General features: G+C 46.1%; 1 pseudogene; it reads right to left on the bottom strand.

The window, feature by feature from the left end:
- Positions 1 to 13423: 13423 nt before the first annotated feature.
- On the bottom strand, positions 13424 to 13540 carry LOC136646793 (5S ribosomal RNA; annotated as a pseudogene).
- Positions 13541 to 13750: the final 210 nt, after the last annotated feature.

The following is a 13750-nucleotide window of genomic DNA, read 5'->3' as shown; positions in this document are numbered from 1 at the left end:
GGTGCTCCTTTTTTTAGCAGGGGGGGGAGTAACTGGCCCACCTCACCCCAGCACTGTCTGTTCTAGTGGCTGTCTGCTGTATTCCTTGGCATCTTTTTAGATTGTGAGCCCTTTTGGGACAGGGAGCCATTTAGTTATTTGATTTTTCTCTGTAAACCGCTTTGTGAACTTTTAGTTGAAAAGTGGTATATAAATACTGTTGTTGTTGTTGTTGTTGTTGTTGTTGTTGTTGTTGTTGTTGTTGTTGTTGTTAACAACAACAACAACAACAACAACAACAACAACAACAATAATAATAATAATAATAATAATAATAATAATAATAATAATAATAATAATAATACCAGGCTATGTGACTGCATTTGGGGAAATGTGACAGTTCTGAACTTTTAACAGGTGAGTATGTATATGCTTTTAACAGTGATAGTCAAAGGAGCTTACTCCCAGGTTAGTGTGGACAGAATTGCAGCCTTTGGAATGTTTTGGGGAATTTTTCAAAACAGATCAGCAACTGCTTGCGATAGTTAGTTCTTTATTTTAAATTAATTTTTAAACATACTTATTTCAAACTTTTAATTTCCTTCCCTCCTTCCAGCGCAGTCCTATCATGTGCTGGAACAGGCAGGCCAGGAGTCTTGCACTGTATCATGGAGCCTTGCGCGACCTGAGCCCTCATCAGGGAAGCCTCTGTAAGGTTCCCCGATGCTATAAACAGTTTCCGACCTCACTGGGAGCCTCAGAGAGGCTTCTGTGGGGTCCTAGAAACTCGCACCTGGGGCATTTGCCCCATCGGACCTAATGGTAGATCCGCAACTGGGAAGTGACATTATCAAGCAGGAACATTTTTAACAATCTTAGGCTGCAGTCCAACCCATACTTACCCAGGAGTAAGCCACATTTACTAGCATTGTTAAAAGAATGTACATAGTAGCTTACTAAAAGTACAGGTCTGTAACATTTCCCCAAATGCTGTCATATACCATGGTAGCATCAAGTCTAATATATTAAAAATAAAATATTGAAATGATGGAACCCACCTGAAACTGGCTCACGACCTACCTAGTGGGTCCTGACCCTCAGTTTGAGAAACACTGCTTTAAAGGAAATGATCTCGAATTGGACCTGGGAATGAATGGGAAGCTGGTGTAATTCCAGCAGGAATATGCTTTGTCCTTTGGGCCTGCATCAGCAGTCTGGCTGCACCATTCTGAACCAGCTGATGGGTACTTTGCAAGTGTAGATCCACATGGAGCATGTATAATTAGGATCTGACCACAACCAGGATGCCTGTGGCCAGATCTGCATTCTTGAGGACGAATGACAGTTGGGGTACCAGTAAAAGCTTTCTTGGCTGCCACCAGCCCCTCTAGGAACAGGCCTAGGTTCAGGACCCTGTGCACTTGTTTCTTCAGAAGGAGTGTAACCCTGTGAATGGGCTGAACTTCCATTCCTGGATCAGCTTCTCCTCTTGACCATAAGCACCTCTGTCTTGTCTGGGTTAAATTTCAGCTAATTTCAACGAGTACATATCCAGCACATCACTGCTTCCAAACAATTCTTCTTCCAAACAATCCACTCAGACCCTGGCAACAGACAGCACAGTGAGATGTCATCAGTATACAGGTGACACCTCAGCTTCAGACCCTTGACAACTTCCTGCAGCATTTTCATGTGGGTGAACATAAGAACAGCCCCACTGCATCAGGCCATAGGCCCATCTAGTCCAGCTTCCTGTATCTCACAGCAGCCCACCAAATGCCCCAGGGAGCACACAAGACAACAGACTCAATCTGTGTCCTGGTGCCCTCCCTTGCATCTGGCATTCTGACATAACCCATTTCTAAAACCAGGAGGTTGCGCATACACATCATGGCTTGTACCCCGTAATGGATTTTTCTTCCAGAAACTTGTCCAATCCCCTTTTAAAGGCGTCTAGGCTAGATGCCTAGGCTAGGGTGTTAATGAGCATAGGGGAAAAGATGGAGTCCCAAAGACTACATACCTTGGGACTGAGCAGTAATTGTCTAACAACAAATTCTGCACCCTCCCCTCCAGGTACGACTGGAATCAGCACAACACTGTGTCTCTCAGGTCCAACTTTCATAGGCTGTCCAGAAGGATACCACGGTTGATGGAATCAAATACTGTCAAGAGGACCAGCAGAACAAAACAGGAACACAATCCCCTGTCTAGTTCCCAGCATGTGTCATTAATGTGGATAACCAAGGCAGTCTCTGTGCAAACCCAGGTCAGCAGCAAGTCTGACATGGGAAATGGTCATCCAAGACCATAGATCTCAATTTCTTTCCTACAGAGGCTGCTCTTCAGAAGGTTTCTCCCCTTTACAAGGAGGAACAGAGAAAACAATGCTGTGACAATTTAGTGCAAACAAATTCAACAACCGGAGTAAAGGTAGGTGATTTCACAGATATATGCCCAACATATACCTCTTGTGTTGAATATATTTCCTTCTGTGCTCTCTGCTTTTCATAATGATGCTTGGCTGTTGAGCCTTGGGATATTTTCTTAGGCTTTTAAGCCATGATTTAAAAGTCAAGAAGATAAGAGCTTGCGAACCCATTTGATGTTTTATGTTTGTTCAGTGAAGTTACTGCCAGCTGCCTTTAATCATGTTTGCCTTGTCTAATGTGTTTATGGGTTGATGGGTGCAGAAACCATAAAGAATGGGGAGAGGACCTCCACCGCCCACAGACTCTCCCCTCCTTTGCACTTCTACCTCTCTTCTGTTCCGAAAGTAAGAAGGATCTTTCGTGCATTGTGCATGTGAGATGCCATATGTGTTCTATTCTTTGTGCCGTTGCTGTTGTCTGTATTTGTTTTCAATGTTTCTATCCTGCCAAAACAGTCAGCTCAGGCACGGGTGGTTGTCTCACTATCATAAAAACAGAAAAATATGCTACAATAAAATTATCAGAACAAAAAACATCAAAACAATTTATCTGAAGGAACTTAGAAGCATAAAAGTTTCCGGAAATGTCTTAAGACAGCTCGGAAATTCACAAAACTGCTCAAAAGCACTCTTATAGCCCAATCCCACTGAAGGATTACACCAATGGAATGTGTGTAAAACTGGCATAACCTCCTTTATGGTCACTGTGTATAGGGTGGCCAGTGCCACAAGCAGCAAGTGACCAGCTCCGTGTGCCAACAGATGCCCTCTGGAGGAGATGAACTGGCCGAAGGGGTAGAAGGGAGGTGGGGATGGATTGGTGAGGGAAAGGCAGAACAGGTGTGGACCTGAGCAGAGATAGGGCAAGGAGGAAGGTGAATTAAGCTTGGGAGGGGGTGGGATCTGTGGTGGCAGTGCACACCAAATCCAGACTGTCTTCCCGGGCCTGTTCTACATCCACAGATCAACTCAGACTTGCTCCAGTGATTGAGCTGATGCAGGTCCATGTTGAGCCGCAGTAGCTGCTAGGGCTTACCATGAGACAAATGGAGGAGACTCCCAGCAGCCAAAATTCCCCCAGCTGAAATCGCGTCGGCACCACTTTATCCTGACCCAGAAAGTTAAATTGAACTGGGCTGCTCAGCTGCACTTGTATATACACTTTCCTGGGAATAAGTCACACTAACACAGTAGGACTTATTTTCAAGTAAACATGCATAAGACTGCACTGTTAAACAGGAAGATCTTCTGCCTATCCCCTAAAGCTACAGTTCTCAAACTCTCAGGGAGTTTGGAGACTGCAGTAAGTCCTTGCAGGGGAGGGAGGCAGCGGGAGCAGGGGAAGGCAGTGACCGGATCCCCAGGATTGCATTGCTAAGGGGGCTGCAGGGACTGACATCATCATCATTAACCTTTATTAGGCATTGTCACCCAGGGGTGTACCATGGGCAGCAACCCCCAGCGGGGAAACAGGAGGACCAAGGGGGGCAAGCGGAAGGAAGGGGTGTCCAGACACAGGGAACCCTCCCGGGAATGTCCTGGAAGAACAAGGAGCCAGCCAAAGAGGACGAGGCTCCTAAGTCTTTGCTGCAGTCAGCCTCCTCACCTCTGGGGTGGGGCAGAGGCCTCCTCAGAGACAGGACAGCCCTGGTGCAGCTTCCCCTTTTAACAGAAAGGGTGGGATCTGCAGGGAGAGGACGGGAACTCTCACGAGATCTCAGCCCCAGGTGGGGCCAGGAAGGGGAGGGCTAGAAGGACTGCCCAGGAGGATAAGAGGAGAGGAGACAGCCAAGGGAGGAGGAAGCACCTTCCTGAGCTCCATAAGGAACTGGCTAGGGAGGGGAGGGGAGGGGAGGGGAGGGGAGGCTGTGCCTCTAGGAGAGGAGAGGCAAACAAAGCTGAGAGGCAGCCAGGGGCTGAAAGAGGTCCAAGACTCTTGACTCCTTGAGGAAAGAGCTTCCCAAGGGCTTTGGGAGATCCCCAAGTACAGAGGACCCCAGGAGCATCTCTAAGCTAAACCCACAAACCGGTGAGAGCAGAAAGGAGAGGAGGGCACCAGCCTGACCCAGCCCTTTCTAAAGAGACTGCAATGACTCCAGAACCTACCTGCAGAGAACACCACGCGCCTGACACCTTTCCTGGTGAGGATTGTGGGAGAAAGGTCAGTGGGGCAACTGGCCCCTTGATTTCAGGAAACTGGAAAGACTGAAACGGTACCTGGGGGGTTCTGGGGTCTTGTGAGGGAACAAGACCCCTCAATGAATGTAAAGGCCGCAGCCAAATTAAAGAAGGTAAACAAATCCCTTTTTTTGGCTCCCCATTCTTCGTGCCGGCTAGGGAGAGACTGGACAGGCCTGGATGGTACAGCAGAACCACTACCCCGTGGGTCCGCCTTCGATATGGACATCACAGGCATATAGACATAAATACAAGTAAGCAAACAAAGAACAGAAATGGCCTACCCCTGACAAGGGGGTTTCCACAGCTCATATATTCCACAGCTCTATGAGGAACAGCAGATTTAACTTTGCATCTCTGCAACATAAAGATAATCAGCAAATTGAGTAACAATTGACTTAACAGAAGTAGAACGAAGGAATGCAAAGTTGCATCATTGCGGGTCGATCCACCTTTTGGAGTACCTTCGCACTTAATTAACTTGTGAACTGGGCTCCAGTGCCAGTCAAGATTTCAATCTCTAAATGATTTATTCATATGGGGACCAGAAATTGTTTCCCCCAGAGTTATTCATAATGGCACATTATTCGACATGCTACCATACTCTCATCCTCCAGAAAAGCCTTTGCCTTTTGATCAAGCCAGGAGGTACACTTAACACGACATCCCTCACGTTTTGAGGGCTTAATAGATGTTATGCACAGATCTTAGAAGTGAACTGATTGGGATGGCAAAGCCAACCTCAGTAAAAGGGGTAGATGGTCACTATCTAAATCAGGGAATACTTGGAGGCTTTCCACCCAGGGAAGTAAATCATTGCAACCCAAGATATAATCAATAGTGCTACACCTTGCTCATGCCATATAAGTAAATTCCCCTGGGTGATCCCCAGGCATGGCCCCATTCAAAATACTGAGGTTGAATGTTTTAGCCATAGCTAGCAGTCAAGAACCAGCAAAGCTTACTTTACACTCCTTAGAAAGACGTGGAAGGTGCAAGTTCATTTGTTCATTGCCCTGGTCCACCACATGCCTGTCTGCATTCTCTTTTGAGGGATGTCCATTTGAGCTAGTACAGGTGTTAGAATCTGCCCCAAAAGAACCTTATCTGCCAGATTATCTAAGATTAATTCTTCAACATACTGTTCCAAGTCAGCCCAAGTCTTATTAACACAGACGTTTGTTTGTTGGGGAGTGAGATAAATATTGACCGCCAAGACTATTTGAGCACCTAATTCAAAGCAAACGGCCATGGCTTGACTGCCCAAGGAATGTATCTCTTTGCATCTAATGCATAAAGAAGTGGAGACCAAGATACCCAAACCCCCTTCAGCCTCCCTAACCCTGCCCCTGGGATTGCCCCATTGCTGAAGGAATGGTAACCATCAACGCTAAGTTCATTGGCTGTCCAAGTTTCCTGAAGCAGGATTATCTCATAATTCCGGTGGAAAAAGGAAGAACCCTGACTTTTACAACAGGCCCAGCCTGCAGTATTCCAGGATGCATTTTCTAAAATTTTAAGGGGCTGACATGTACTCACCAGTCCCTGCAGCAGCCTCCTAGAGGTGTGGGGAGCCCTGTGCGAGTGTATGCAGGGCTCCCCGAAGCTTGAACAGTGAAAGCGCAGAGATCGCGCTCCTCTTGCAGTTTTGCAGAGGTGGAGTGTTATCGCTGAGCTTTCACTTTTCAAGCTTCGGGGAGCCCTGCAGACACTCACGCAGGGCTCCCCGCACCCCTGACAGGCTACTGCAGGGACTGGTGAATACATGCCAGTCCATGCAGCCCCCTTAGCTATGCGATCCTGGGAATCACACCACTGCCTTCCCCCTGCCCCTTAAGGGGAAAGTGGCCAGGGCCCTCAGGTTGGGGCATCACGACACCCCAGTTTGAATACAACTGCCCTAAAGATTGAGAAGGAGTCAGGCTAGTGGGCATAAGAACATAAGAGCAGCCCCACTGCATCAGGCCATAGGCCCATCTAGTCCAGCTTCCTGTATCTCACAGCGGCCCACCAAATGCCCCAGGGAGCACACCAGATAACAAGAGACCTGCAAGGCTTTCTGGGAATTGTAGTTTAAGAACATAAGAACAGCCCCACTGGATCAGGCCATAGGCCCATCTAGTCCAGCTTCCTGTATTTCACAGCAGCCCACCAAATGCCCCAGGGAGCACACCAGATAACAAGAGACCTGCATCCTGGTGCCCTCCCTTGCATCTGGCATTCTGACATAGCCCATTTCAAAAATCAGGAGGTTGCACATGCACATCATGGCTTGTACCCCGTAATGGATTTTTCCTCCAGAAACTTGTCCAATCCCCTTTTAAAGGCATCCAGGCCAGATGCCATCACCACATCCTGTGGCAAGGAGTTCCACAGACCAACCACACGCTGAGTAAAGAAATATCTTCTTTTGTCTGTTCTAACTCTCCCAACACTCAATTTTAGTGGATGTCCCCTGGTTCTGGTGTTATGTGAGAGTGTAAAGGGCCACACTGTTAGAAATTGTTTTCTTAAAAAACAGCCGGAAAAGGAGAGTGACTTATTAAAACCACACCATGAGCACACCTACATATAGACTAATCATCTGAGAATAGTCAGTCATATATAAGCAAGTGGGAAACCCTGGCCTCTGAGCGGCCCGCTTGGAGGCAGGCTGTGCAGCATGGCCTTTCCTAGTTTGAAGAGACACTTGGCCAACAGACTGAAGCAAAGAGGCAAAGAAGGAAGGCCCATAGCCAGGGAGACAGACCAGGGACAGACTGCACTTGCTCTCAGTGTGGAAGGGATTGTCAGTCCCAATTGGCCTTTTCAGCCACACTAGATGCTGTTCCAGAACCACCTTTCAGAGCGCGACACCATAGTCTTTCGAGACTGAAGGTTGCCAACAAGTATAAGCAATGAACTGGTAGAGTACTCAGTGATCTTCTCCTGCTGATCCAGTGTGGGAGCAGAGCCAGCCTGGATGTATTCATAGTTCTCAAAGCACCACAGAGGCAAACATTAACATGAATTTGGCAACGAACATGATCACAAAGCCTCGCTAGCCTAACACCTACATTTACGTTCTAGGTAGTGATGTCACCAACCTGGGCCTTCTGCCCAGCTACAGGAACTAACCACTCAAGCTGGAAAGATGAGTTTCACAACCTGCTTCCTAATTTGAGCATGTTCCATTTGGATATTATGAATCATAATCGGTTTATACCATGACTTCATGCTATAGTTTTGAAGCCTTGATCTCCATCATCCTGGGAAGATGGAACACAGATTTGCTTCATAAAATGACTCCTTTGTGCTGTGACGAGGCCTGGTTCTGGCTTACATAAACAGACTGTCAACAGGCAAAGGAGAGCACAATCACATCACAAAAGACCCCAGATAATATTGTTGCCAACCAAACACCAAAAGCAAAGGTTTGTGCACTCCAAATCTTAAAATGCCCAGCAGTATACATGGGATACAGGGCTGGCCTTAGGAGCTGCGGGGCTCAATTGGAAGCATTTTTTGTGGGGTCCCAGGTTCACAGCCAAGGTCTGTAGAATCTTCAAGATAAAAATGTGTCATAGACTTTATATATATTCAGTAGAATGGAAATGGCCTTATGAATGGACCTTCAGTAGAATGAAGGCCTTAGGAGTGGACCTCAACAAGTGGGAAACCCTAGCCTCTGAGCGGCCCACTTGGAGGCAGGCTGTGCAGCATGGCCTTTCCCAGTTTGAAGAGACACTTGGCCAACAGTCTGAGGCAAAGAGGCAAAGAAGGAAGGCCCACAGCCAGGGAGACAGACCAGGGACAGACTGCACTTGCTCCCGGTGTGGAAGGGATTGTCACTCCCGAATTGGCCTTTTCAGCCACACTAGACACTGTTCCAGTACCACCTTTCAGAGCGCGATACCATAGTCTTTCGAGACTGAAGGTTGCCAACTCAGAATGGAAAATAATCATAATGAGTGCTTTAAAAGTGCATGTGAGTTAATGGCACAAATTGATCTAAGCGCATTTTAATATAAAATTCCATACAAGACTAGATTGCCTTAGCATGGGTTCCCCTTAGGCATGGGGCCTTAGTTGGGAGCAAGTAGTCTAACTGGCTTAAAGCTGGCCCAGATTGGAGAAGTTAATCTTTCTGACATCCTGGCCAAGGCCATAGCATGTAAAAGATCCCCTCCAGCACTATGACTTGGATATGCAAATGTAGTGGTAGCCAGTGCAGCACCTTATAGTGTATCTATAATTTACTTCTGCCAGGAATCTCACGACTGCATTTTGAACTAGTTTGGACTTTCAGATCCTTTTCACGGTCAGCTCCACACTGCAGCCCAAGCTCAACTGGTGCTGCAGGAAGAGGTCAGATCTCATGTAGTGAGGGATCCATATCCACAAAGCGCTTGCTGAAATGTACTCCCTGTTTAAGCAAATGCAGCTATATAGGGGAAAACCCGCTGCAAAATATAATTGAAGTAAGTGACTGTTCCATACCGCTGGTGTGCCAAGCAGTCATTTGGTCTTAAGAGCTCATTAGCAAACAATTAAAACAATAATAGCATATACAGTGGCAACTGTAATTTTGCACTGGTGGAAATTATGCAACAGTCTGGTAGGATTACATGGAAAATTTCATGCCAACCATTATAAGCACTGGGAGGAGGGAGTAGCCCTTATGAGTCTGTAGCTGCACTGAGTCAGGACATTGGACCATCCAGGTTAATGATGCATTGGGCTAAGCTTGCCAGTCTGCAATCCCAGCCACAAAGAGGCCTAGTGACACAGCAGCATTTGATCACATTTATTATTACATTTATAGCTCACCTGCCTTCCATGGAACACAGTGTTCAAGGTGGTGGAACTGCCATTAAATGAAATGCCCTGGGTATGGATACTTGCATGCTTCTAGGACCACATGGAAGCCTCCCTGAAGCTTAAAACAGCTTAAAACATTGGGGAAGTTACAGGAGGCTTCCCCAATGCATCCTGGAGAAGAGAGAGGGTTTGTGCACTCCAGGTAAGGGCGGGGTGTGAATTTGTGCACAAGGGGATGGTGACAACCCACAGGGGAAGCCATCACGGACCTTTGCCCCGCAGCGTAGGGATGGAGAGGTCTGCTACTGAGTATGAGTGGAATTCTCAGGACTCCTCCCATCCAGGCACTGGTTAGACCCAGATAACGTCGCATCAGCATGTTCTGAGAAGAAGACAAGCAACGTTCTCAGAAGGTATCTACATATCCCTAATTAGAATGAATGTGTATGAGGAGGACAAGTCCTGTCAACAGCTCACTCAGTGCTTAGCGAGGCAAGCGTAAAATTAATCCTACTGATTGCAATAATTCGGTTTAAATTTTGAAGCTAAGTTGAAGCAAATTTGGAGCATGAGAGATTTTGTCAACACTCACATTTCACAAGAGCACACATTTCATCTGAAAAAATCAAAATCATTTCAGGCAATCTCTTCTCTGCGTGTCTTCTGTCTCCCACCTCTGCTAACTTGCTATTTCTTCTTCTAAATACAACAGAGAGGTGGAGATAAAGTTGAATTATCCGACTGTGGTGAATGCAATGTCTCTCCTGTTCTGCGCGAGTTCAAAAGAACACCATTGCACAACTCAGACGGCAGGTAGAATGATATATTTTATCAACGTACTAAGTACATTTGCTTCACAATAGAATGAAAGGCTAATGAAAAGTCCTATGAAGCCATTTGAACTGACAGACCAATCCAATGGTTGCCCAACAGCAGTGGGACAGAGTCTTCCCCACTGCCCAACATGTGGGGGATAAAATGCTTCTCTGACCTGCCACTGAAAAGCAGGTCTCTGACCTGCCACTGAAAAGAACTGGTAAGCCAGCATGCGGTGTGTCTGATCACACACCCGCACCATAGCATACACTGCATACACACCAGACATGCAGGTGTGGTTGCATGATATAATGTGGCGGGGGTAGGATTGGGTCCTACTTCTCCTTACAGAGCAGATGTGCACTATTTTATACTATAAAATATAATGGAATTTATATTATAATTCCATAATTTTATATTACATCGTATGGTTTCCATCAGGAGAACTTGCTATGCAGTAACTATGCATTTAAAAATAAAAAGTGTTGTCTTTAGTTGTACATCACTTGAAAAACCTGTCCTCATTATTAAGTGCTGAGCAAACACATTCAAACTCCCTTTCCAAACTTGGTCTAGAAAACTTATGCCCACTTTAAGCTAATTATACTAATTATACCCCCTGTTACTGTTAGCCCCAAATACTGTTAGCTCTCGCAGCATACGGAAACTACTGCTGAACCCCAGCACCAACAGAAAGTTAACCAGTCGGTAGCTTTGCCTGTGCAGCTGCAGGGTCTCTCCTCCTGGATCTCAAAGCAGCAGCTCTTCTAGGTATAGCAGCACCTCCTCAGCTCTCCACCACTCCGCAGTCTCCAGTTAGTCAGTTTGCCAAGTAGTCAGTTAGTCCATCAGCCAGTACTTTGTCAGTCTCTCTCCTTCCATCCTCCACCCTTTTCTCCTTCTGCTACCCACAAACTCTCCCTCCTGCAGGTGCTGCTTTTATCTTGAGGACCTTGTTGCCTCGAAGTGGCTTGCAGCTGTGCAACACACTCACTGCACTCTAAGGTCCTGGTGTTAACCTCATGCTTCCCAGACCTGTCAGAGCAAGCGGCCACTGTGGACACCCCACCCTTGAGAGACCTTGTGTGTTTTCACTACACACCTAATCTAGAACTTCCTAGAAATCAGTCTGCCTGCCTGCCAGCCTGCCTGCCTGTCTAAATCCAACAATAATATAAAAAAAAGTAAAAGAGTAAAAGGAGAAAAAAAATTGGATGCCACACATAGAGCGACTTGCAGCCCAATTCTACTTAGGGCCCAGGGAAGGCAGACGAAGGGTGGGTGTGGACCTGTTCCATGCCATCACCTTTTTGTTTCTCTGGTTTACGCTGCCCTTAATTAAACTCCTGAATTCTGGTTTATCTAGGAGAATTCCTAGAACTTAATTCCAGCATTGGGAGCACACACAGCTTGCCACAGCTTTCAGTTCCTTTCATTGAAAAAGATTTTCATTGAATTTTCAATTATTCAATTTTCATTTCTGCCTTTAGAAGTTTCTGCCTTTCTTCTATTTCTGCCTTTATTTCTGCCTTTAGAAGTTTGTTCAGTTAATTCATGTCTATTGCTGATGTTAATGTGTGCATTGAAAGAATGTTGCCAAAAAGCAAACTTGATGCACTCATACATATGGTTGTTCAAGTTTTTTCTTATGTGGTGTTTTACCATAATAAACATGAGTGTATATCTGCATCCGTAGAACGGCATTAAAGAATTTTGATGCAATCAGATTTGCTGTCATACGACACTTCCATTTTCTATGTGTTCAGGGGAATTCTGCACATGCCTTCTCCTACCAAAGTGTGCAGGGTCCAGACACATGGATGTGATTCCATCAAAACTTGGGAAATGGGAATAGGCCCAGAGAAAGACATTTTCAGTGACCACCAACCCGGTTGGAGGGCCCCCCACTGAATGTACACTGGTCGAAGATGGACATCACATCTGGAAAAACAGAAATGTTGCAACTTGTAGTATAACTTTTTTTTTTTTTTACAATAATTGAAAATCCCTCCTGCATTTATTCCTCTTAGTAAACAAAACCAGATAATCTGGAACTTCAAAATCCAGGAGGAATTCTGATGAGAAGAATCTTGGAACATTCCTAGCCAGGAGAAGTTTGCTTTGTATACACACTGGGTTCTTCATGTTTTGTTTTGTTTTTTAAACTACTGCATCAGGACTAGGAGCAGATCAAAAAAGACCAAGGTGAGGCTTTGTTAAGTAACTTGGGGCCCAGTCCTATCCAACTTTCCAGCACTGAGGCAGTCGTGTCAATGGGGCATGCACTGCATCCTGTGGTGATGGTGGGCAGTCACAGAGACCTCCTCCAAGTAAGGGAGCATTTGTACCCATATGTTGGGGCTGATTTGCAGCTGCATCAGTCCAGGAAAGCTGGATAGAATTGAGGAAGGGAGGAAGGGATATCTAATGGTGGGTGCAATCTAGCAATTTGCTAAACAGGCTTGGTATGTGGCAAGCACTGCCAAAATTGTGGGACTCCCTGCTCCTTGAGAAATGTTTTCTTCAAAGTACTTCCTGCTTCTCTCAAAATTCCTCTGATGTTTCACTTGAGCCTCCAAAGTCACCTCAACATTTCCCTTGAGATAAAACAAGTATGGTAAAAAAGTCTAGCCAAGAGGCAAATCTTGATTGAGATTAGAGATGACAGGAAGGTAATAGGAAGAAGCCAGCCTTTAAAGCAAGAAGGGACCTTATGTCCACATACACATCTTATCTACCTTCTCACCATAAATATACAAGAGGCAGTATCTTAATTTGATTCATCTGTTATGCAAGGCTGTTCCAAGATCTTCTGATTCCTGAGATAGCACAACAGATGCTACACCCCCTTACCTGATGATGTGCCAGCCTCTGCTCCTCCCACTCTCCAATATTCTAGCTCAGCACTCTCTTCCACATGTCCTCCTCCTCTCTACCCCTCTCTCCCTGTTCCAATCCAAGGAGTGGAAAGACGAGGCATAGCGCAGGCAAGTAAGCGAGCAGTCATGGGTGCCCTCACCAAACTGCTACCTGAGACGACCACTTAAGTTGGCCTCATGGATGGACCGGCCCTGCAATGACCTTAACAGCAATACCGGAATGGGAAGAATAGCGTAGCGTGAAATTATGCAGCTTTATGGGGAAATTGGACAAAGTGCTGCCATCTTGGATCTCATGAGATTTGGTTGGCAACCATCAGTCTCGAAAGACTATGGTATAAGCCTACAGCACCAGGTATTCCCAAGCGGTCTCCCATCCAAGTACTAACCAGGCCTGACCCTGCTTAGCTTCTGAGATCAGACGAGATCAGGCATGTGCAGGGTAACAGTTGCTGCCAAGGAACAGCTGTCACAAGGACATGAGATTTGGGCCCTGCCATATTGGATATCACAATTTTTTTTTTTTTTTTGGGGGGGGGGGATATCACAATATTTCATGAGATTTGGCCCCTGGAATCTTGGAACTCATGAGATTTTGCAAGATTCAAGATGGTGGCAGCCAGCTGAGCTGGGAAGAAGAGGCTGTGGGAACACGATGACCCTAGTC

The sequence above is a fragment of the Tiliqua scincoides genome, chromosome 3, assembly GCF_035046505.1.
Source record: "Tiliqua scincoides isolate rTilSci1 chromosome 3, rTilSci1.hap2, whole genome shotgun sequence".
Classification (NCBI taxonomy): domain Eukaryota; kingdom Metazoa; phylum Chordata; class Lepidosauria; order Squamata; family Scincidae; genus Tiliqua; species Tiliqua scincoides.
This window is presented reverse-complemented; position numbering and strand designations above follow the sequence as displayed.